The sequence below is a fragment of the Octopus sinensis genome, linkage group LG16, assembly GCF_006345805.1.
Source record: "Octopus sinensis linkage group LG16, ASM634580v1, whole genome shotgun sequence".
In the NCBI taxonomy this organism is placed as follows: domain Eukaryota; kingdom Metazoa; phylum Mollusca; class Cephalopoda; order Octopoda; family Octopodidae; genus Octopus; species Octopus sinensis.
The window spans coordinates 29928707-29954114 of NC_043012.1; the positions used below are offsets into that span (position 1 = coordinate 29928707).

Here is a 25408-nt window from a genome sequence, read left to right on the forward strand (position 1 = left end):
TAATAATATATGTAATATATATGTATATATATATATATATATATATACATATAATGTATACTATATATATGTATCGTATACATATATATATATATATATATATATGTAACATATATATATATTATATATATATATATATATATATGTATACATATATATACTATATATATATATATATATGTGTGTGTGTGTGTATGTATGTATGTATGTATGTATGTACAAGGTGGGACAGAGAGGACAGTCGTTTTTGAAATGGCTATTACTCAGCTCCAAGGGGAGGGACATTTTTTTTTTCTTTGCGGAGAGCAGCTCACATGTTTGCCTATGACAGTTCAGCGTGAAGAGTAACGTGTCTGTCTCAGCAGTTCAGCGTGAGTTTCGGCGACACTTCAGCATTCACTGAAATCAGGCTGTTCCCACCCATAACACAATCTTACGTTGGGTGAATGCACTTCGTATACAGGCTACACTAATGAATTTGGAGACTGGTGGGGGCGCCACGAATGGTATGGACCCCGGAAAATGTGCAACACATCAGACAAGCTTTGATATGGAGTCTGAATCACTCTGCTCGGAGGCATTCTACTAAACTTGGCAACGGTAATCAATCAATAAGGTGTATTTTGCATGAAGACCTGCGTTTCCACCTGTAAAAATTGGTCATTGGTAACAGTTGAAACCAAGGGACTATGCACAGCGGCTTAACTTCGCACGTCAGATGGAAACAATTTCTGAGGCAAATGACAACATTTTGTTAATGAGTGATGAAGCTTATTTTCATCCCAATGGCATGGTGAGTCAACAGAACTGTCGTTATTGGGCTCTTGAAAGTACGAGAAAACTGCACGAAGGACCATTGCACAACCTAAAAGTGATGGCCTGGTGTGCTGTTGGCAAAGCTGCCGTCATTGGTCCTTACTTGTTTGAAGACAATAATGGAAATGTTGTTACTGGGAACTCTGAGCGTTACATCGAGATGATAAACAACTTCTTTGTGTCTGAATTACGACAAAAACGTATGCCTATTCGACATAGCAGCAGGATGGGGCGACGGCCCACACAGCCAGAGCATCAACTGATGTTCTTCGTCCTCACTTTGGTGACTGCCTCATTTCCAGGTTTGCTGACATTCCTTGCAACAGCTCAGAGAAGCAACTTCTTTGAAGCAGCTTTCAATTATGATCAGCTGTTCATTATGTAGATGACACTAGAGTTTCCATTGGTGCAATGACAAATGATTGCATATATTGTAAAGCAGGGAAGTGGCCTAGAGAGACAGCTGCACTGTGTTACAGTGGTAGAAAGGTTAAACACCCTGCAATCCCCCAACCTCCAGAGCCATTGAAGAAACTGTTGTCATCAACTGACCAAGATTCCAAACACTTCCAAAACTAAATTAGGTAATACAACTCTGCACTACAGATGACCTCATTTGGAGTCACAAGAGATTTAACTGAGCCAGGATTCATGCAAACTTTCAAGATCCATGGTCAGATATATCATAGGATCGGCTCTCTACTACCTCTGTCAAATGAATCACCAAAATCAGCCTTTCATTGTTTATAATCTGTACCTGTTTTTTGGTTAAGAAATAAGCTAGACAAAATATGTTTTTGAATTTCGTGTATTTACTTTATGTATATATATGATTTGAAAACTTTCTTTTAACATTTCCCATAACGTCAATGTTGCATGCTGATATGGGTTGGAGAGTTATTAATGTAGAAAGTTGGTATCTCAGCTACTAGCAGTTGAGACCTGTGTAATCTAGACGGCGTTTTAAAATTTCATTATTCTCTGGGCAACGCCGGATATGTCTGCTTGTGTGTGTGTGTGTGTATAAAAGCAGAATTTAGGCTAGTTGAAATATGTTTGTGACTTATTTCAATTGCTAAAAGGCAAGTACACTGCAGTTACCGTGGTGGAGGGAAACATCCCTCTTATGGTAAAAAGGTGTGCAAACTCCTGGTTCGTTCAGTGTCGCCATTTATTAGGAATCCCTGACATTTGTTTTATTCTTAAACAAGAAATGTTAGTAGCGACTTCAAGGTTTCGGTCTGTTAAGCCATCGTCGGACTGGCGAAACTTCGAATTCGCTATCAACATAAATTTTTACCCTACAGAAGTATGGAGCAACCCTACCGATTGACGTAAAATTGCTTTTCTTTTTTGTCTTTTCCCTTGAAGCAACAACTCACAGCGGTTGGTGAAGTCCGCTTAATGAGTTCTCTTATATATCAGACTGATGAATCGGTAAAACAAGTACCAGTTATATACTAGGGTTAACTCCCTTGCTGCATTTAATTTGTTTCGTTTCAAATGAAGAAATTAATAAATGATGCTTAAGTAGAAGAGAAAATAATGACAAAAGCAAGGGAGAGCACTGTTTTAAACTATTTAAGTTACCTCCCTTTACTTTTTGTAGTTGTTAGACTGAATTAGTAGATAAAATACGACATGATGGTCACGGAGAGAATGCTTTTAATGACAAGCTTATGGAAAAGGACTGTCGTAGGACTAAACAGCAATCCAGAGTGACTTTTCATTATATATATATATGTATATATAGTACATTATATATACATTTTTTTTTTCTTGTTTCAGCTCAGAGCTGCAGCCATGCTGATGCACCGCCGTTTTGTGCTACACTGTTATTACGAAGAGCCTCCTCTAATATGTGGCACTTGGTGAAGAATGGAGTTTGATATAGCTACTCTCATTTGCACCTCTTGCCGTGAGGTAGGTTCATCTGGGACTCTCGACAGGAAGATGTCCAGCTTTGATTTAAAAACCACTACATCTACTTTGTGCAAGTTCCTCAGACTCTTTGGGAGAATATTAAAAAGCTGTGGGCCCTTGAAACCCAGGCTGTTGCAGAAGCTGGTCCTGAAGCGTGATGGCATTGCTTGGATCTTTGGCACTAAGCAGTGTCGTCTCGTTCTAGCATATATATATATATATGCAGTGTTGTCCCATTCTAGCATAAAAAATCGTTAAAAATGTCTTAGCCCGAAGGCCGCGACCATGCTGGGGCACCACCACCGCTGAATGAGCTACACTAATATGTGAGTCCACCTCTGATACGTGGCACTTGGTCAACAAGGGAGTTCGATATATATATATATATATATATATATATAGTACATTATATAAGGTTCAGAATTTATACTAGAACAAGGCCATCAGTTCACCATTTGAACAAACTGCACCTGTGCATCAGAAAACTTAATTTACGTCTTAACATGCGCAGGTTGCAATAGGCAGTATATAGGCCATACAAAAAATAGCTTACGTAAAAGGATGGCAGTGCATAAATCCCAAATTAGAAACCCTGAATACCGGAAAATACCAGTCAGCGGACACATAGATAGATGTGCTTCAAATGAAAATCCGAAATTTACAACTTACCCCCTTTACAAATTCAGTGACAGTGTAACCTTCACCCAACGCCAAAATAAAGAACTTTATTTCATCAAAAAATTTAGACCAAGTTTGAACACCCTGGGCCAGGAATATTAAAACAAAACATTGGTCTTCCGAAAAGGAAAAATGAAATTCTACCACAACCACCACGATCACTACGACTGCTTCCACTATCATTACTACTTCAACCACCGTGGTCTCTACTATTGCTGCTACGATCAACAGTCCTCTACTACTGCTGCTACTACGGCCACAGCTTAACTGCTACAACCCCAACCACCACCAAGGTTGCCAAAACTACGACCAACAGTAACTGCTGCTACTGCCATTTAAGCCACTAGACATACTTCTGCTGCTAGGACAGCCACAACTTAGCCGCCACAACCAATAAGCTGCTGCAGCCCCAACCACCACAACGGTTACTACTACTACGACCAACAATCACTACTGCTGCTACCATTCCATTGGAACACAAGGGAAACAAAAAAACATTTCCTTTTGATACCAGCAAGAAACAATAATGAACTTCTTTACTACACTCAACTGTAATATAGCGATTATACCAACTACCGACAAAACACCACCACATGGATTCTATTGAGACCAGTATGAAACAATTATGAACTTTTCTATTGCACTTTTTATAATATTTTTGATAAGGTTCGTTTTTTTCAAGAACCGAAACATGTAAAATTCATAAGAAAATTAAAATTTATCTAATATAGTGGCGGTTTCAAACTTCTTTTTTACAAATATATACCCACTCGTATACGATGTACTCTTATTATAAATATCTCATCACGTACGAGCTCCCGAAAATGCCTACTAAAACAGACACCAACAACATCTTCTCAATAAATGAAGAGATACTGAAAGAATTGAAAAGCATAAACTCAAACCTAACAGCAGTTTTAAACAAACTCAACTCAACATCTCGACCTTCTACACAAACTAACGAGGAAACCAAAACGAAGAAAACACCCTCTGAAATGTACGAGAACCTTGGAAATCTATGCGATACAATGAAGACATTCTTTACAAACTTTACGAAACAAGAGCAACAAAAAAAAGGACCACATGGGAAGAACCTAATAGCTTCAACATTTCAAATAAAGAACCAAGTCCTCCCCCAATGGAGAATACTACAGCGAAACAGAAAATTCGCTTTTTGGAAAATGATACAAAATCAGAATAAAGCAGAGATTTACCAAAAGTGGCTTGACTCAACACCCCTAATCATACCCCGCAAATTACAAATAAAACCCTTCTTGGAAGAACCAGAAGAACAAAGAAGACTTAGAGAAAAAATGTCATTAGAAAAAATGAAGATGGAAATAGAACTACTTAAGCTGAGAGCTAAGACGAATGAAGAAAAAGTAAAAACCATAGATGAGGAAATCAACGAAGAAGTCATCTAACTAACTGACGATATCAATACTGAAACATTACTAGCACTATGGAAAAAAGAATGTGAAAAAGAGGAACTCAAGTCCCTCCAACGATGGGAAAAGAGCGCCAACTGGTTCTTGGATTATGAAACCAACTTCAAAAATGAACACATATCCAACAACCCCTTCATAAAATTAAGTAAAACAAAACCAAATACCAACAGAACGGAACAACCACCAAGAAATCTAAACACACTCTACACCAGAAAAATACATTTAAAACGCACCCCACACTACCTACACCAACCCCAAAACACTTACAGGGGCCCACCACACCATTTCGAGAACCAAAGGGCTACAACATACAATTCTATGAATACAATCCACATAACCAACTAAGACTCCACCACCAAACATCTACCCTAGGAACCACCATACCAAACTAACAAACACAAATACACTACGGAACGAAGAAACAACTACCAACACAATATACCTGATAAACTAAGACGGAACACAAGGTACAAAAACACACTACAAAACAGAGCACCACAAACTCACTCTGAAAATTATAACAACAGGAGACAGATAAACAGTATTTTTGAACATAACTATACCAACCATTTTTTAGACCTTACACACAGGAACAGGGACACACGATGGCAACGGACAAACAAAAGAAACCACAGGTAATTAAAATAATCAATCTCTCGAATAAAGAACTTACACCTAATGAAATAAGCATACTTTCCAAAGGGCTTAAATTTACACCAACCCCTCAACGTTCTAATTACTATGAAATGAAAGATGATATTTCGGAATTTTGTAGGAAACTAAGACTTGCCGAGGAATTTCATGGCAAACAAATAGGTAATGAATCAATAGCTAGAAACAACAGCAATTACACCCCTACCAAGGGAAAGAATAAAGCCTTAGACCGCTATTGTGACTACATAACTAATTTCCCTTTTCAATTCACCAAGAAACAAAAACACAGCCAAAACTTTAACAAAAGAGAATGGAACGACCTCATCAAACTAAGAGAAGACAAAACAATAACAATTAAGGAGGCAGATAAGGGCAACGCAGTAGTATTAATGAATACAAATGATTATAAAAATTTAGTGCTATCCCTATTAAGAGATGAAACGTATTATGAAAGGGCCCAACAGTATAATCAGCCAAAAATAATGTATAACCTCAGGACATTAATCAACACATACCGAGGACTCACGGACAAGGAGTATGAATACATCACTAACTTCAAATGCAAATTAAGTTTGTTCTATAGAATCCCTAAAGTCCACAAAAGCCAAATAATTAGTGAAACATGCAAAATATCTACCGATATACTCATCAAAATCCCTTCACCAAATGATCTTAAACTTAGACCGATAATAGCAGGCCCAGCATGTGAAACTCACTGCCTCAGCAATTTCTTAGACACACTTCTTAAACCTTTCCTAAAGCACATCAAAAGCTACGTAAGAGACGATATAGACATGCTTAACCACCTCCCAAAAACAGTCAATGAGAAAACCCTTCTAGTATCCTTTGACATAATTAACCTTTATTCAAACATCCCTTACGCCCTAGGAATAGAAGTGATCACTTTCTGGCTAAATAACTACTCCTTTGAACTCCCAACTCGCATAAATAAAGAACTTATAATTGAAGGACTTAGATTTATTTTAGAAAATAATTACTTTATTTTTGACAATAATTTCTACAGACAAAGATCGGGAACAGCCATGGGCATGTGTACTGCGCCGTCTTTTGCCAACCTAGTGATGGGATACCTCGAGAAAATACTCTACTAGAAAACACTCGAGAAATATGGAAACACCTTCTCCACCTATATCCAGAACAACTGGAAAAGATAGCTCGACGACTGCTTTATCCTCTGGGATAAAAGTATAGAGAAACTTGAGGAATTTAAAATACTATTAAATGGAATAAATGATAATGTACAGTTCAAGATGGATCATAACGAAGAAGAATTACCATTTTTAGACATCCTCATTAAGAAAGCCGGCAACAAAATAGAGACAGATATCTATTATAAACCGACAGACTCCAAGCAGTACCTACCCTTTGATTCATGCCACCCAAGACACACTAGAATAAATGTCCCTTTTTGTTTAGCTAGAAGGATTTGCACTATAATATCAGACACAAACACCCGACACACACGTCTCCAGGAACTTAGAACTACACTCATAAATAGAAATTATCCACAGCCCCTAATAGACAGTGCAATCCAACGGGCACTTAAATTAAGTATAGAAGACCTGAGACAAACAAAACCAAAAAAGAAAGAAAAATTAAAAACCCTTCCCTACATCTCTACACACAACCCACTTAACAATGAGGCCTTCAGCACCATACTACAAAGCACAGACCTACTAAAGGGAGACCCAAAGATGAACCGGATCCTCGAAACACACACCATCATTAAAAGTAAACGGCAACCAAAATCCTTGATAAGGATTTTAACCAAGCTAAACTGCACTCAACATCACCACAAAACCAGCAGTTAGAATGTGGAAAGCCCAACTGCAGAATCTGCGTCATCTTGGTAGAAGGTTCAGAATTTATACTAGAACAAGGCCATCAGTTCACCATTAGAACAAACTGCACCTGTGCATCAGAAAACTTAATTTACGTCTTAACATGTGCAGGTTGCAATAGGCAGTATATAGGCCATACAAAAAATAGCTTACATAAAAGGATGGCAGTGCATAAATCCCAAATTAGAAACCCTGAATACCGGAAAATACCAGTCAGCGGACACATAGATAGATGTGCTTCAAGTGAAAATCCGAAATTTACAACTTACCCCCTTTACAAATTCAGTGGCAATGTAACCTTCACCCAACGCCAAAATAAAGAACTTTATTTCATCAAAAAATTTAGACCAAGTTTGAACACCCTGGGCCAGGAATATTAAAACAAAACATTGGTCTTCCGAAAAGGAAAAATGAAATCTCTCCACAACCACCACGATCACTACGACTGCTTCCACTATCATTACTACTTCAACCACCGTGGTCTCTACTATTGCTGCTACGATCAACAGTCCTCTACTACTGCTGCTACTACGGCCATCTTAACTGCTACAACCCCAACCACCACCAAGGTTGCCAAAACTACGACCAACAGTAACTGCTGCTACTGCCATTTAAGCACAGCCATACTTACTTTCTGCTGCTGCTAGGACAGCCACAACTTAGGCCGCCACAACCATAAGCTGCTGCAGCCCCAACCACCACAACGGTTACTACTACTACGACGACCAACATCACTACTGCTGCTACCATTCCATTGGAACACAGGGAAACAAAAAACAGTTCCTTTGATACCAGCAAGAAACAATAATGAACTTCTTTACTACACTCAACTGTAATATAGCGATTATACCAACTACCGACAAAACACACCACATGGATTCTATTGAACCAGTATGAAACAATTATGAACTTTTCTATTGCACTTTTTATAATATTTTTGATAAGGTTCGTTTTTTTCAAGAACCGAAACATGTAAAATTCATAAGAAAATTAAAATTTATCTAATATAGTGGCAGTTTCAAACTTCTTTTTTACAAATATATATATATATATATTATATATATATGGGGTGGTGATCCCTGCTGTACTCTTTTACCACTCTTTCTTCTGTTGGCCTGCTTGCTTAGCGAGCGGGGCGGCGTCATTCGAAGGCTAAAACAATGCGAACGCATTGTGACCAGCAATGTGTAACATCTGATGGTCTGGTCGGTCACGTAATATTTATATATATATATATAAATAGTACATTATATATACATATATATATAGTACATTATATATACACACACACACACACATATATATATATATATATATATATATATATATATATAGTACATTATATATACATATATATATAAATAATGAGGGAGATAAATTAATATTAATTTAAAACCAGTAGTCTAGCATACAAAAATCTGAAAAATCAGAGAAAATTCTAATACATGTGTATATTGACAGGGCAAGCCGCTAGGTAGTTGGCCGTATGCTAGAAATAGATCATCAACGATGAAACTACAAAGAATGTTCTCTAGAAGAAAATTCAGCGAACACCAGAAACAAATTAGGCGGGCAAGACAGATGAAAATTTATATAAAAAACAGAATTAATCGCATACCTCGGTTTCAACTATTAACAAAAGAATTACTTGCATAATTCAAATGTCCGTAGTCTCATCAGTACGATCGTTCAGAACAAATGTAATCTTCAAAACTAACCCCAGCTTTCTGTGCCAAAACAGACAGGTGTTTAGTTTTACCGATTACATTAGGGATAAATTCCAAATGTCTTAGTTCTGGCGCGCTAAAAATTCCTGAAGCGAAGAACTGCAGTAAATAATTTACTGTGGTTAGCGCTGGCTACATATTTATTTCAATATTTAAACAATCGTACTTTAGAAATTTTTAGCGTGCCAGAGCTAAGACATTTGAAATTTATCCCTAATATAATCGGTAAAACTAAACATATATGTATATATATATATATATGTATGTATATATAGTATGTATATATATGTATATATATCTGTGTATATATATATATGTATGTATATATATGTATGTATATATATGTATATATCTCTGTGTATATATATACTGTATGTATATATATGTATGTTTATATATGTATATATATCTGTGTATATAGATAATGTAAATATATATATGTATATATATATATATGTATATATATATATATATGTATATATATCTGTATATTATATATATATATGTATTAGAGATATATATATAGGTATATAATATATATTATGTATATATATATAATGTATATATATATATGTGATATATATATACTATATATGTATATATATATATATGTATATATATATATATGTAGCTATTATATATAATATATATATATATATATATATGTATAATATATATGTATATATGTATATATATATATGTATATATATATATATATGTATATATATATAATAGATATTAAATAGTTATCGCCATACTAATATGGCAGTCTATAAATAAAGCTGTCTCTGATTAGCTCCAAGAGGCCATCGCCTCTAGCTAGCAATATGACACACGAACCTGCGTCCATTACAACCTTTGAACAGGGGAGGTCAGCCGCTTCACCTTGCTAGTCAGACATCTGCAGTCATGTTTCTGGGTTGTTGCCCTTTATCAATGCAGCGTAGTCCAGAACCAGCAGGTGTCGCTACTGACCGTCTGTTCGAAGATTTTATTTACCTAGTTACAGTGGAATATATACACATATATATATATATACACATATATATATATACACACACACACATATATATATATATATATATATATATATATATATATATATATATATAGATATATACGTATATATATATATATATATATATAATATATATACGTATATTAATATACATATATTATAATGTATACATATATATAGTATATACATATATGTATACATATATATGTATACATATATATATTGTATACATATATATATATACATATATATATATGTATACATATATATATACATATATATATATGTATACATATATATTATATGTATACATACAATATATATATATATACATTATATATATTATATATACATATATATATATATATACATATATATATATATATACATAATATATATATACATATATATATATATATCAATATATATAATATATATCATATACTTATATATATATATAATACATATAATATAATGTATACATATATATATATACATATATATATATATATAATATATACATATATATATCTCTTATAAAAGGCAGATTTTATCTGCCTCCTTTTGGGAGTTATAGAAATCTACAATATAGGATTTCTTCAATTACAATTGTACCTAGCATTTTTGAGAGTACAATGCATCGCGTCATGCCAGGTCCAGTTTTTAAAATTTAAACTCCAATTAAGCAAAATTTACAGAAAACTCACATTCTGGTGTGTGTGTCAAATGCTTTTCTTAGTCTGGTTTACACCACATGCAAACGCACACACACAGTGGGCAACGAATAAAATGAAAGTAAATAGCGACAGAGTGATTTGAGGAAGACTAAAGTGAAAGTATTCTGTCTATGACGCTGATAGATACATGAGTAAAATGTATGGGAAGCTAAGAGCTAAGAGTGAGTGAAAATGTTCTTGGAAGAGAGTAATCTCTTATTATAAAAGGCAGATTTTATCTGCCTCCCTTTGGGAGTTATACAAATCTACAATATAGGATTTCTTCAATTACAATTTACCTTGCATTTTGAAGAGTACAATGCGTCGCGTCATGCCAGGTCCAGTTTTTAAAATTTAAACTCCAGTTAAGCAAAATTTACAGAAAACTCACATTCTGGTGTGTGTGTGTCAAATGCTTTTCTTAGTCTGGTTTACAGCACACGCAAACACACACACACAGTGGGCAACGAATAAAATGAAAGTAATTGACTTACTGTAGTGAGTGATTCTTTCACTCTGCCTCCCACTTCCTCTTTCCACACAGACACGCAAATATATAAATAAAATTGTAAGCTAACGTGCGTGGGTGTATGTGGGTGTGCGCGTGTGTGTGTGTGAGGGTGCGTGTGTGTGTGTGTGTGTGCGTGTGCGTGAGTGTGTGACAGGAAAGTTTTTTTACGACGAATATAACACCTATATCCATGTAGCAGAAAGATAAGACAGTAAGGTGTGATTTGAGGGAGATTTGGCTGCTATTTCTACCATGTCTACCTGCCATGTAGGGGTCTCCCTCATAGGCTCATACATACATATATACATAGATAAGACAGTAAGGTGTGATTTGGGGGAAATTTGGCTGCTATTTCTACCAGGTCTAGCTGCCATGTAGGGGTCTCCCTCATAGGCTCATACATACATATATACATAGATAAGACAGTAAGGTGTGATTTGGGGGAATTTGGCTGCTATTCTACCAGGTCTAGCTACCATGTAGAGGTCCCCCTCATTGGCTCATATATATATACATACATAAGACAGTAAGGTGTGATTTGAGGGAGATTTGGCTGCTGTTTCTACCAGGTCTGTTAGGCCTTCTCATGTAAACTCAAGCTTTCTCATGCCTTCAACATATGACAAAGCTGAGAATGTATTCTTTTATTCTTCTGCTTTTTCAGCCATTGGTCTGTGGCCATGCTGGGGCAATGCCTTGAAGAATTGTAGTTTAATGAATCAACTCCAGTTTTATTTTTGTAAGCATTGTACTTATTCTATCTGTTTCCTTTGTCAAACCACTAGGTGACAGGGATGTAAACAAACCAACATTCATTGTCAAGCAGTGGTGGAGGACAATCACAAGCACAGACACGCACACACACACACATACATGCATACACATATACACACATACATACATACATATATATATATGTATGTATATATATATTGCAGCGTGGAAGGTGTTTGTAAGCCATTTAAGAAACACACAAAAACCGTTACATTCACTTCAACATTTAAATTTAATTTGCCAAAATATTTTCGTTGCTTTCAGACCGCGACCTGTTCACTGACAAAAATATCGTGCTAACAGGTCGCGGTCTCAAAGCGACGAAAATATTTTCACAAATTAATTTAAATGTTGAAGTGAATCTAACGGTTTTTGTGTGTTTCTTAAATGGCTTATAAACACCTTCAACGCTGCAACTGTTTTCGTTCCAGCACACGATCTCAGATCAAGTCACTTGCTATGCAAGTACATCTCTGTAACTATATATTATTTATATATATATATATGTATATTGGTAAAAACAGTAAGATAACAAAAGAAAGAAAGAGACCTCAATATTATGTAAATAGAGGAAATCTTTATATATAAAAGTGAGGTTGTGTGTCTGTCTCCTACGATTTAGATTCCTAACTACTCCCACATTTTGCGGTGCAGTTTAACCAAAACCGGGTATCTTATAGTCGTGATTCATATCGAGACCGTCTGGGTATTAGCGCGCGTCTACGATGAGTCTACGATTTAAAAAAAATTTACCATCAATTTTTCCCATTTTTAATCCATTTTTGACATATATAAGGGAAGTAACTCTCTAAAATTTATTATTAAATCTCAGAACGTAAAAAGCTACAGTAACACCCCTCCCCCTTTGTGGTTAGCCATATTGAGATGGCTATTATACTTTACATCTCTAAAAATGCTTATATAATTATTTCCCTTACAAATCCGAGCAACGCCGGGCGATACTGCTAGTTAGTAATAAAGTAAACATACACTCATACATACATACATACATACATACATACATACATACATACACACACACACACACACATACACACACACACATACACACACACATACATACATACACACATATACATACATACATACACACACACACATACACACACACACAGTATTGAAGCTTGAGAACAATCAGATACATTTGCAACACATCTGTTGAAAATATTATTGTTCACACACATACATATACATATATACATACAGACAGACAGACAGATAGACACACACACACACACACACACACACACACACAACACACACACACATGATCCAGCATGGCCACAACCTCAAGGCTGAAACATATAAAAGAATAACAGAATATAAATGTGTGCAAAGTACAAGAAATATTAATGCAGTATATGGGGATTGGACAATAAGTGTAAGGCAGTGTCAATGGTGGTTCCAGAAATCCTGAACCATAAACTACAGCCTAGAAGACGAGCCTCATCCTGAAAGATCTGTAGAACTCGACAAGGACATCCTGAAAACCCTGGTGGAACAAAATATCATCGTAACTGTTGAGGAACTAGCAGAGAAGCTTGGATTTGGTCATTCAACCATTCATTGAGACCCGTGTGCTATCGGAAAAGTCAGCAAATTGGGTCAATGGGTTCCTCACGAACTTTCCGAGTCTAATTGCATGCAGAGAGTGAATGTATGCTTTTCTTTGCTGTCACATCTCACCACTACTGCGCTATGTATATCTATATATATAAAACTGTAGTTGTGTGAGTGTCTGTCCCCTTTGATTTAGATTCCTAACTACTCCCACATTTTGCGGTACAGTTTAACCAAATTCGGGTATCTTATAGTCGTGATTCATATCGAGCCCGTCTGAATATTAGCGCGCGTCTACGATGAGTCTACGATTTTAAAAATAATTTAACATCATTTTTTATTCCATTTTAATGCATAATTTTTCGTATGTCGATGGCGGCGGAGTTGGCGTCCACGCTCACACCTGCACCTGTGGGGAAGGGAGTGTAAGGAAATCAACGTCGTAATGCGTTGTCAAGGAGACCAGTGTTCTTTTAGAACAACGACTTCATGGCTTGAAGACACCAAAACAGAAATGGCTAAGAAAGCATCTACATGAGTCTACGATTTAAAAAAAAATTTACCATCGTTTTTTTTCAATTTTAATGCATTTTTTCGCTATTATATAAGGGAAGTAACTCTCTAAAAATGTCTACAAACCCGAGCAACGCCGGGCGATACTGCTAGTATATATATAAAAATACAGGTCCAGATACTGCAACAGCTTGGATTTCAGAGGACCACAGCTCTTTAACATCCTCCCTAAATGCCTGAGAGACTTACATGGTGTGGATGTGGGTTTCTTTAAAACTAAACTGGATCTCTTCTTGTCGGGAGTCCCAGATGAACCTACCTCACGACAGGAGACGCAGATGCGGGCAGCAGCATCGAACTCCCTTGTTGATCAAGTGCCACGTATCAGAGGTGGATTCACATATAAGTGTAGCTCATTCAGCGGTGGTGCCCCAGCATGGCCGCGGCCTTCACGGTAAAACATTTTTAAGGATTTAAGGAGATATATATATATATATATATATATATATATACACATACATATATATATACACATATCATCATCATCATCATCATCATCGTTTAGCATCCGTTTTCCATGCTAGCATGGGTTGGAAGGTTCAACTGGGGTCTGTGAAGCTAGAAGGCTTCATCAGGCCTAGTCAGATCTGGCAGTGTTTCTACGGCTGAATGCCCTTCCTAACGCCAACCACTCCGTGAGTGTAGTGGGTGCTTTTTACGTGCCACCCGCACTGGTGCCAGACAGAGCTGGCAAACGGCCACGAACGGATGGTGCTTTTTATGTGCCACCGGCACAAGGGCCAGGCGAGGCTGGCAACGGACACGAAACGGGGCGGTGCTGGCAACGGTCGCGAAACGGAAAGTTCTCTTACATGCCACCGGCACTGGTAACACATCTGCAATTTCCATTGATCGATTTCCATTGATCGATTTCGATTCTGATCCTCACTTGCCTCAATGGGTCTTCACAAGCAGAGTTTCGACATGCCACCGGCACTGGTAGCACATCCGCAATTCCATTGATCGATTTCGATTCTGATCCTCACTTGCCTCAACACGTCTTCACAAGTAGAGTTTTGTGTCCCAAGAAGGGAAGGTATGCATACGTAGGCTGGCTCCATCCCATGTAGAAGGCCACGGGTTGTGGACTCACTTGTCCTGCCGGGTCTTCTCGCGCACAGCACACTTCCAGAGGTCTCGGTCTCTAGTCATTTCCTCAGTGAGACCTAAAGTTCGAAGGTCGTGCTTCACCACCTCGTCCCAGGTTTTCCTGGGTCTGCCTCTTCCACAGGTTCCCTCAACCGCTAGGGTGTGGCACTTTTTCACACAACTATCTTCATCCATTCTCGCCACATGACCATACCAGCGCAAACGTCTCTCTTGCACACCACAACTGATGCTTCTTAGGTCCAGCTTTTCTCTCAAGGTACTTACACTCTGCCGAGTGTGAGTACCGGCATTACACATCCATCGGAGCATACTGGCTTCATTTCTAGCGAGCTTACGCATATCCTCAGCAGTCACGGCCCATGTTTCACTGCCATGTAGCATGGCTGTTCGTACACACGCATCATACAGTCTGCCTTTCACTCTGTGCGAGAGGCCTTTTGTCACCAGCAGAGGTAAGAGCTCTCTGAACTTTTCCCAAGCTATTCTTACTCTAGCAGTTACACTTTCAGCACACCCACCCCCGCTGCCGACTTGGTCACCTAGGTAACGGAAACTATCAACTATTTCTAGTTTTTCTCCCTGGAAGTGACGGAAGTTGGTCTCAGAGCATTTTCAGTGTTTATTGTTCCTGAGCATCTGCCACATACAAAAACCATCTTCCTAGTTAGCCTTCTTTGACATTGCTGCATCTCTTATGTGTCCATAGCTTACACTTGGTGCATCTTATAGAGTTTCTACCTACACCTTTTTTACAGATCGAGCAGGGCCATCTACCTGAAGGTGTTTGTGATTTGTCTACCTTCCTACTGATTACGACTTTGGTTTTAGCTAGATTGACTCTGAGGCCCTTCGATTCTAATCCTTGTTTCCACACCTGAAACTTCTCCTCCAGTTCTGATAGCGACTCAGCAATTAGAGCAAGGTCATCAGCATAGAGGAGCTCCCAAGGGCATCCTGTCTTGAATTCCTCCGTTATTGCCTGGAGGACTAAGATAAATAGGAAGGGGCTGAGTACTGAGCCTTGGTGGACCCCTACCTCTACCTGGAATTCTTCACTGTACTCATTTCCAACCCTCACCCTACTAGCGGCGTCCCTATACATGGCCCGCACAGCTCTCACTAACCATTCATCTATCCCTAGTTTTCTCATTGCCCACCAGATAAGGGATCGGGGGACCCTGTCGAAGGCTTTCTCCATGTCAACAAAAGCCAGGTACAGGGGCTTATCTTTGGCTAGGTATTTCTCCTGCAGCTGCCTTACCAGGAATATAGCATCAGTAGTACTTTTCCCTGGCACAAACCCAAACTGCATCTCATCTAAACTAACTCTCTCTCTAATTAGTTGGGCTATGACCCTCTCCGTAACCTTCATCACCTGGTCCAACAGCTTGATACCTCTGTAGTTATTTGTATCTAGGGCATCACCTTTACCTTTGTAGCAGTTGACTATTATACTGCTACACCAGTCATTGGGTATGACCCCTTTGTGTATCACATATATATATATATATATATAGTACATTATATATACATATCATCATCATCATCATCATCGTTTAGCATCCGTTTTCCATGCTAGCATGGGTTGGACGGTTCTACTGGGGTCTGTGAAGCCAGAAGGCTTCATCAGGCCCAGTCAAATCTGGCAGTGTTTCTACGGCTGGATGCCCTTCCTAACGCCAACCACTCCGTGAGTGTAGTGGGTGCTTTTTATGTGCCACCCGCACAGGTGCCAGACAGAGCTGGCAAACGGCCACGAACGGATGGTGCTTTTTATGTGCCACCAGCACGAGGGCCAGGCGAGGCTGGCAACGGACACGAAACGGGGCGGTGCTGGCAACGGTCGCGAAACGGAAGGATCTCTTACATGCCACCGGCACTGGTAACAGATCTGCAATTTCCATTGATCGATTTCGATTCTGATCCTCACTTGCCTCAACAAGTAGAGTTTTGTGTCCCAAGAAGGGAAGGTATGCATACGTAGGCTGGCTCCATCCCATGTAGAAGGCCACGGGTTATGGACTCACTTGTCCTGCCGGGTCTTCTCGCGCACAGCACACTTCCAGAGGTCACGGTCTCTAGTCATTTCCTCAGTGAGACCTAAAGTTCGAAGGTCGTGCTTCACCACCTCGTCCCAGGTTTTCCTGGGTCTGCCTCTTCCACAGGTTTCCTCAACCGCTAGGGTGTGGCACTTTTTCACACAACTATCTTCATCCATTCTCGCCACATGACCATACCAGCGCAAACGTCTCTCTTGCACACCACAACTGATGCTTCTTAGGTTCAGCTTTTCTCTCAAGGTACTTACACTCTGCCGAGTATGAGTACTGACATTACACATCCATCGGAGCATACTGGCTTCATTTCTTGCGAGCTTACGCATATCCTCAGCAGTCACGGCCCATGTTTCACTGCCATGTAGCATGGCTGTTCGTACACACGCATCATACAGTCTGCCTTTCACTCTGTGCGAGAGGCCTTTTGTCACCAGCAGAGGTAAGAGCTCTCTGAACTTTGCCCAAGCTATTCTTACTCTAGCAGTTACACTTTCAGCACACCCGCCCCCGCTGCAGAATTGGTCACCTAGGTAACAGAAACTATCAACTATTTCTAGTTTTTCTCCCTGGAAAGTGACGGAAGTTGGTCTCAGAGCATTTTCAGTGTTTATTGTTCCTGAGCATCTGCCACATACAAAAACCATCTTCCTAGTTAGCCTTCCTTTGACATTGCTGCATCTCTTATGTGTCCATAGCTTACACTTGGTGCATCTTATAGAGTTTCTACCTACACCTTTTCTACAAATCGAGCAGGGCCATCTACCTGAAGGCGTTTGTGATTTGTCTACCTTCCTACTGATTACGACTTTGGTTTTAGCTAGATTGACTCTGAGGCCCTTCGATTCTAATCCTTGTTTCCACACCTGAAACTTCTCCTCCAGTTCTGATAGCGACTCAGCAATTAGAGCAAGGTCATCAGCATAGAGGAGCTCCCAAGGGCATCCTGTCTTGGATTCCTCCGTTATTGCCTGGAAGACTATGATAAATAGGAGGGGGCTGAGTACTGAGCCTTGGTGGACCCCTACCTCTACCCGGAATTCTTCACTGTACTCATTTCCAACCCTCACCCTACTAGCAGCGTCCCTATACATGACCCGCACAGCTCTCACTAACCATTCATCTATCCCTAGTTTCCTCATTGCCCACCAGATAAGGGATCAGGGGACCCTGTCGAAGGCTTTCTCCATGTCAACAAAAGCCAGGTACAGGGGCTTATCTTTGGCTAGGTATTTCTCCTGCAGCTGCCTTACCAGGAATATAGCATCAGTAGTACTTTTCCCTGGCATAAACCCAAACTGCATCTCATCTAAACTAACTCTCTCTCTAATTAGTTGGGCTATGACCCTCTCCGTAACCTTCATCACCTGATCCAACAGCTTCATACCTCTGTAGTTATTTGTATCTAGGGCATCACCTTTACCTTTGTAGCAGTTGACTATTATGCTGCTACACCAGTCATTGGGTATGACTCCTTTGTGTATCACCTGATTAACTATACGGGTGACTAGGCTATAGCCAACACTACCAGACATTTTGAGCATCTCTGCAGTGATTCCTGATGGGCCTGGGGCTTTTCCTGTCTTCATGCTTCTAATTGCCTTAGCTACCACGGAACTATCAACTCGGATAGCTGGTCCCTCTGTTGGGTCAACATTTGGCAGACTCTCTCTATCCCATTCATTTTCTTTATTCAGCAACCTTTCATAGTGGCATCTCCAAACCTCTCTCTTTGCATCCTCATTTAGTGCAAGTGAACCATCTACCATGCGAACATACTTCTCTCCTACCACATCACGGTTCTCTCTCACACACTGTTATTCTAGGCCGAGAGGGGACTTTGCACCAGCCACAGATCTGGTCAGTGGCTCTCAGCAGGTTGTCCCTTAGAAACGTCCAGCTGTCTTCTACCCCCTGTGATGCTCTATCCCCTTCTACTTCGTCAGAGGCTTCAAGTAATATGTCCCTAAATCTCTGTCCATTTGCAGAATCTTTAAGCTTCCAGATCCTTCTTCTCCATGTTGGTCGTCTTCTGGTTGTCCTCCTAGTCCTGATCCTAAAGTCACTAACTACCAGTCTATGTTGTGGGGTACATTCTTCACCTGGGAAGGTTTTGGCATTTATAAGCAGCCATCTCTCCCTTTGCCTTGCAAGGATGTAGTCGATTTGGCTGGTATGTTGGCCCGATCGGTAAGTGACTAGGTGGCTGGTAGGTTTCCTGAAGTTAGTGTTGCAAATCATAAGATTATTTGCATCGCAGAACTCCAGCAGCCTGGTTCCCTCCTCGTTGCGGGAGCCATAGCCATAGCCTCCATGTATGCCATGGAAGCCCCCAGCATGTCGTCCAACGTGACCATTGAAGTCACCAGCCACAAAGATAAGGTCTCTGTCGTTCGTCAACGAGGTAGTCTGCAGTAGAGTGTCATAGAATCGGTCTTTCTGTCCATCGGGTAGCCCCGACTGAGGAGCATAGGCTGATATAATGGTTGCTAAACTATGATGAAGCACTAATCTAATCTTAAGTATTCTGTCACATACTCTGATTACCTCAATTACTTTATCTACCCATTTCTCAGCGATAAGTATACCCACGCCACCAACCCCGTCAGTGTTCCCTGCCCAGAAAATCTTGTACCTGCATTCCTTGCCTGTGAGGAACCTAGCTGATCCTCCTCTCCACCTTATTTCTTGCATGCAACATATATCCACACATCTCCGTTCAAGCATCTCGACTATCTCACCAGACCTACCTTTCAGAGTGCCAACGTTGAGGGTGCCAACCCTGAGGGTGTGGGAGGCGTGGGCTCTAGAGACCCTGGGACAGTGGACAGTAGCTTCGTGTACCTGAAAAGAAAGCTCGCATTTGGCAGAATTCATGTGCAAGTAATGAAGTAGTAAAGTAGCCTTCAGTACAACCTGCATAACACTAGCCTTTCATATTTTGCACTGTATGAACATTACCTTACATAGGTCGAAACTAGGGGTAGGGAAGGGGTAGGGATGGTGAGAGCATTTGCAGTCTTCATGGGAAGCAACCCCAGAATGGCAAAGAATAGGAACTTCTGGCATGTGTGGTGGGGGTGGGAGGGCGGGTGCACCGTAACTGAGTAAAGAGGTTCTGTTAATCGTATGTGCTAGCAGATGGGTTTGTATGAACCGGGAGACAAGACTAAACGAAAAAAAATGTTTGAGCTAGACAGGGTAATGAGGGAATACTGAAAGAATGAGGAACAATACAATGAGATGGAAATTGAAGAATAGTGAAAGAATAAAGATAAGTGCAAGATAGAAGGTAGTCGTAGCGAGGTTGGACGATTCACTTAACTTTAGCCATTCATGATCTGTGCGTATTCTTCTTTAGATATTTTGAAGCGAGTGGGGTTAACGATAAATGCGATCGCTCTTTTATATATGGCGATGATGGTTATGGAAGGCGGGGGGCATAGAGAAACATAGGGAGAGAGATAGGGTTAGTTAGAGAGAGACTGCTAGCACGGGTTGGACGGTTCGACCGGGGTCTGGGAAGCCAGGGGCTGCACCAGGCTCCAGTCTGATCTGGCAATGTTTCTACAGCTGGATGCCCTTCCTAACGCCAACCATTCCGCGAGTGTAGTGGGTGCTTTTTACGTGCCACCTGCACAGGTGCCAGGGGAGTCTGGCATCAGCCACGATCGGTTGGTGCTTTTAACGTGCCACCGGCATGGAAGCCAGCCAGGGCGGTGCTGGCATCGGCCACATTCGGATGGTGCTTTTTATGTGCCACCGGCACAGAAGCCAGTCGAGGAGGCGCTGGCATCGGCCACGTTCGGATGGTGCTTTTTATGTGCCACCAGCACAGGTATCACACCTACTATTTCCATTGATATTTATTTCGATGTTCATGTACTTGATTCAACAGGTCTCCTCAAGCATAGCAGGATGTTCTGGAATCCAAGGTACTTTGAATGGGCAGGGGCTATGCGGAACTGGTGCAGGGAGCAGCCCGGGTCTTTGCAGTCACAGCATATCTCCAGAGATCTTGGTCCTTCGCCATTGCCTCAGTGAGGCCCAATGCTCTGAGGTCATGCTTGACTACCTCATCCCATGTCTTCCTGGGTCTACCTCTCCCCCTGATACCTTCAACTGTTTGGGAGTGGCACTTCTTCACACATCTCTCCTCATCCATCTGCAGTACATGACCATACCATCGCAAGCGTCGCTCTTGCACATCATATCTGATGCTTCTTATATCCAGCATTTCTCTCAAGGTGCTTACCTTCTGTCGTGCGCGCACACTGACATTACACATCCAGCGGATCATGCTAGCTTCATTCCTTTCAAGTCTACGTATGTCCTCTGCAGTCACAGCCCATGTTTCACTACCGTGAAGCATGGCAGTTCGCACACATGTGTCATATAATCTACCTTTCACTTTGAGCGAGAGACCCTTTGTCGCCAGTAGGGGTAGGAGCTTTCTGAACTTTGCACAGGCTATTCGTATTCTAGTGGTAACACTCTCTGAGCATCCACCTCCACTACTAACCTGGTCACCCAGGTAGCGGAAACTATCAACTACTTCTAGTTTCTCCCCCTGGAGTGTGATGGAATCTGTTTTCTGAGTATCTGTGGTGTCTATTGTTTCTGTGCATCTGCCACACATGAAAGCTATCTTATCAGTTAATTTCCCTTTGATGTTGCTGCACCTCTTGTGCATCCATAGCTTACATTGGGTGCATCTTATGGAGTTTCTACCTACACCTTTCCTACAGATCGAGCAGAGCCACCTGCCCGAGGGAGTGTGTGCTAAGTTCGCCTTTCTGCTTACTATAACTTTGGTCTTTGCTACATTTACTCTAAGGCCCTTTGATTCTAACCCTTGCTTCAACACCCGAAATTTCTTTTCTAGTTCCGGTAGTGATTCTGCTATGAGAGCCAGGTCATCAGCATAGAGGAGCTCCCAGGGGCAACCTGTTTTGAATTCCTCTGTTATTGCCTGGAGGACTATGATGAATAAAAGGGGACTGAGGGCTGAGCCTTGGTGTACATCTACTTCTAACCGGAATTCTTCACTATATTCGTTGCCAATCCTAACCTTGCTGACAGCTTCTCTGTATAGGGCCTGTACAGCCCTTATTAGCCATTCGTCAATCTCCAGTTTCCGCATCGACCACCAGATAAGGGATCGGGAGACCCTGTCAAAGGTTTTCTCCAAGTCCACAAAAGCTATGTAGAGGGGTTTATCTTTAGCTAGGTACTTCTCCTGCAGTTGTCGGACCAGGAATATAGCATCAGTGGTGCTTCTACCCGACACAAAACTGAACTGCATCTCATCTAAGCAAATTCTCTCCCTAATGAGATGGGTTATGACCCTCTCTGTGACCTTCATCACCTGATCTAACAGTTTAATACCCCTGTAGTTATTTCTATCTAGAGCATCACCCTTACCCTTGTAGCAGTTGACTATGGTGCTGCTACACCAGCCATTGGGTATGACTCCATTATGAACTATCTGGTTTACAATGTGGGTGACTAGGCCATAGCCCACATAACCAGCTGTTTTAAGCATCTCAGCAGTAATTCCTGATGGGCCGGGGGCTTTACCTGGTTTCATACCCTTAATTGCCTTAACTACAAGGGAGCTGTCTATTCGGATAGCTGGTCCCTCTACTGGGTCAACATTTGGCAGGCTCTCCTTCTCCCATTCATTCTCCACATTCAGCAGTCTTTCATAATGGCTTCTCCAAGCCTCTTTCTTTTCACCAACATTAAAAGCAAGTGCCCCATCATCCATGCGGACACATTTCTCTCCTGTAACATCACTATTTTCTCTCACACACTGTCTGGCAATCCGAAATACCTCAGTTCTTTGGTCCTCACGTCGCTGGACATTGGCAAACTTCTTCTTTTCTGCTACATTTTTGGCTATGTATACCTGCCGCCCAGCCTCCCTTTTGGCTACCTGGTACAGTTCCCTGCTACCCCCATCCCTCCAGGCTTGTTTCTTTGCACTAATGGCTTTGTCTACTGCATTATTCCACCACCATGTGACTCTAGGTCTGGAAGGGACTTCGCACCATCCACAGACTATAGTACATTATAAATATATATATATACATATATAGTACATTATATATACATATATAGTACATTATATATACATATATATATATATATAGTACATTATATATACATATATATATATAGTACATTATATATACATATATAAATATATAGTACATTATATATACATATATAAATATATAGTACATTATATATATATATATATATATATATAGTACATTATTATATATCATCATCATCGTTTAACGTCCGTTTTCCGCGCTAGCACAGGTTGGACGGTTCGACCGGGGTCTGCTCCAGGCTCCAGTCTGATCTGGCAGAGTTTCTACGGCTGGATGCCCTTCTAACGCCAACCACTCCGCGAGTGTAGTGGGTGCTTTTTACGTGCCACCTGCACCGGTGCCAGGGGGGGTCCGGCATCGGTCACAATCGGTTGAAGCTTTTAACGTGCCAGCCAAGGCGGTGCTGGCAACGTTCGGATGGTCTTTTTATGTGCCACCGGCACAGAAGCCAGTCGGGGCGGAGCTGGCATCGGCCACGTTCAGATGGTGCTTTTTATGTGCCACCAACACAGAAGCCAGTCGGGGCGGCGCTGGCATCGGCCACGTTCGGATAGTGCTTTTTATGTGTCACCGGCACACAGGAGCCAGTCGGGGCGGCGCTGGCATCGGCCCCATTCAGATGGTGCTTTTTATGTGCCACCGGCACAGAAGCCAGTCGGGGCGGCGCTGGCATCGGCCACGTTCGGATAGTGCTTTTTATGTGCCACCGGCACAGGCATCACAACTACTATTTCCATTGATATTTATTTCGACGTTCATGTTCATGTACTTGACTCAACAGGTCTCCTCAAGCACAGCGGGACGTTCTGGGATCCGGGGTACTTTGAATGGGCAGGGGCTATGCGGAACTGATGCAGGAAGCAGCCCGGGTCTTTGCAGTCACAGCATATCTCCAGAGATTTCGGTCCTTCGCCATTGCCTCAGTGAGGCCCAACGCTCTGAGGTGATGCTTGACTACCTCATCCCATGTCTTCCTGGGTCTACCTCTCCCCCTGATACCTTCAACTGTTTGGGAGTGGCACTTCTTCACACATCTCTCCTCATCCATCTGCAGCACATGACCATACCATCGCAAGCGTCTCTCTTGCACACCACATCTGATGCTTCTTATATCCAGCATTTCTCTCAGGGTGCTTACACTCTGTCGTGCATATATATACTGTATATAGTACATTATTATATATATATATATATAGTACATTATATATATATATAAATCCTTAAAAATGTTTTAGCCCGAAGGCCGCGGCCATGCTGGGGCACCACCACTGAATGAGCTACACTAATATGTGAATCCACCTCTGATACATGGCACTTGATCAACAAGGAAGTTTGATGCTGCTGCCTGCATCTGTGTCTCCTGTCGTGAGGTAGGTTCATCTGGGACCCCCGACAAGAAGATATCCAGTTTAGTTTTAAAGAAACCCACATCCACACCATGTAAGTCTCTGAGGCATTTAGGGAGGATGTTAAAGAGCTGTGGTCCTCTGAAACCCAAGCTGTTGCAGTATCTGGACCTGTATTTTGATGGTGATGTTGGAATTTTTGGCACCATGCAGTGGCGCCCCGTTCTGCGGTTGGGGTAACTTTGAATGCCAAAGTTTGGGACAAGACCCTCCGGGATTTTCCAGATGTATATCACCGCATATCTCTCCCGCCTCCGCTCTAGGGGGAAGAGGTTTAATACTTTCAGTCTTTCCCAGTAGCTGATATTTTGCATTGAGACGATCTTCTTTGTGTAGCTTCTTTGAATTGCTTCGAGTTCTGCTGTTAGTTTTATATTGTGTGGTGACCATAGTTGGGAGCAGTAGTCCAAGCGGCTGAGGACGAATGTTTTCCAA

General features: G+C 40.8%; 1 long non-coding RNA gene across 1 annotated transcript; it reads right to left on the reverse strand.

Moving 5' to 3' along the window:
• Positions 1 to 5293: 5293 nt before the first annotated feature.
• On the reverse strand, positions 5294 to 25408 carry LOC118766547. Its single transcript, XR_005002481.1, has 3 exons — positions 25396 to 25408; positions 17415 to 17417; positions 5294 to 5373 (listed from the first exon to the last, which is right to left on the reverse strand). It is a non-coding gene; the product is annotated as an uncharacterized LOC118766547 (long non-coding RNA).